The sequence below is a fragment of the Poecilia reticulata genome, unplaced genomic scaffold, assembly GCF_000633615.1.
Source record: "Poecilia reticulata strain Guanapo unplaced genomic scaffold, Guppy_female_1.0+MT scaffold_281, whole genome shotgun sequence".
NCBI classification, from domain to species: Eukaryota; Metazoa; Chordata; class Actinopteri; order Cyprinodontiformes; family Poeciliidae; genus Poecilia; species Poecilia reticulata.
The window spans coordinates 18,332-20,201 of NW_007615060.1; the positions used below are offsets into that span (position 1 = coordinate 18,332).

General features: G+C 35.6%; 1 protein-coding gene across 1 annotated transcript in view; it reads right to left on the minus strand.

Moving 5' to 3' along the window:
• The window catches only part of LOC103460740 (uncharacterized), a 47,269-nt gene that overhangs the window by 1,203 nt on the left and 44,196 nt on the right, over nt 1-1,870 (minus strand). The gene's annotated exons all lie outside the window — the stretch shown is intronic.

Consider the following 1,870-nt stretch of genomic DNA (forward strand, 5'->3'; position numbering starts at 1 on the left):
TTTTTTACAATATTTACGCTAATGTATGATGTCAAATGTGACTATCACTCGTTGTATCAGTTACGGATTCAACGTTTTTGACAAATTCTGAGAAAATTAGCAGTAAAATCAGGAAAAAATGTGGAAATTTGTTGATTTTGTGTGATTTTTGCAGATTTGTGAAAAACTGGAAGGACTTATTGATGTAATTTGGAGTCCAGAGGGCCACATAAAAAGCTGCGGCGGGCCAGATTTGGCCCCCGGGCCTTGAGTTTGACACCTGTGGTTTAGACTGAGGAGCTGCAGCCATGTTGAGTCAGACTGAAGTAATTCAGGTAAACGAGCATCAACAGATTTCTACAAGAGACCAATGAGATCCATCAGATTCACYGATAAATACACCAAACCTCCCACCTTTTGACTGAGGATCATGAGGAACTGAAGCAGATCAAACTAAAGAAAGAAAATGCTGCTACAACAGAAACCAGCAGCAGACATACTGAATGTATAATTAGCTCAAAATATACATTTCCAAACCATTCCTAACTAACAAATAGTCATAACATTCCCTGTCATTTGATCAAATAACTTTAAGTTTATAAATAAACAGTGGAAGTCAATGTTATAACATGTTAATTCATTCGTGTCACTTTTTGTTCCACATCTTATGGATTTTTATACAGAACAAACTAAATAACAGGTCGAGATTAAATGTAAGAACATTTTTTGGTATCTGTGAAGTATGTGGATAAAATGTTGACTATTGTACTATTAACTTAGAAGGTGTAAGACCTGTGTCATTATTAACTAGTTTTACCTGTAGTTAACTTCCTGTTTGATGCTTTTGTTTTGAAGGGACAATTTCCTCTAAAACTGTTAGTGTAAATGAACCTCAATAACAATCATAAAAACAAGATAACCTGTAAAATGTATCTTAACATCCCACTTCATCGAGACAAAAGGTGTTTTTATGATGTAAATAGTAATTTGTTTAAATGTTGTTTGAATTAAATCGGCCATTTGTTTAATTATAAAGTTATTTTAAGTTGTAAATATTGCTTCAAGTTAAGAGGGTTAATTGCTATCAACCCTAGAAATCATCAGTAAATGTCGTCTTTCATTTGAGGGAGTTTGCTACAGCTAACATGACTTAGCTTRGTTAAAATATGTTTGTTTTTTATCAGTCGTTTCTCCAATCACCTCATCACTGCAACGGTCTATTAAAGGCCTTTCTGTCAAACTAGAACAGACGTCTAAAGAAACAATAAAACACTAGCAAAGTCCATATGAATCATTTTAAAATTTATGACAGTATTTTCTACCATAATAATGTTAAAATGATAATAATATTCAGACATTTTGACAAAATACCACAATGAATTAGTGATATTATAACACAGGTTGTTAGAAAAGAGCAAACAGATCAATAAGAAAACAGAATCAGTGATAAAACTAATTGATTTCTGATCAGTCTGATCACTGATTGTCACTGTTGCTTTAAGCTGCTTCAGTTTTATATCCTGTTAAACAGAAACGCACCGATGTGAAAACCTGGACCAATAACTGATCATTTCCAATATCACAGAGATCAAATATACATTTCATTACCCTTTGGAAACACGCCCGCACTACCTTCATTCAGCACCAGGGGGCGATGAATGTCCCAGGGTTCTGAACAGGTTAGAACCGCCCCTGGCTGTGAAACCAGTAAAGATGGCAGCGTGCGACACATTTACACCAGYAACCAGTAGCCACCTTCACAGACCATCTACAACCCGCCCACCACATGAACACRAATTATTTTTATCACCAGCCGTTTTTCCTCCTTATTTGGAGTCTTTTCAGACCCAAGCGGTCCAGTCAAAGCCCCAGAAGCTCTCGTCTGATTACA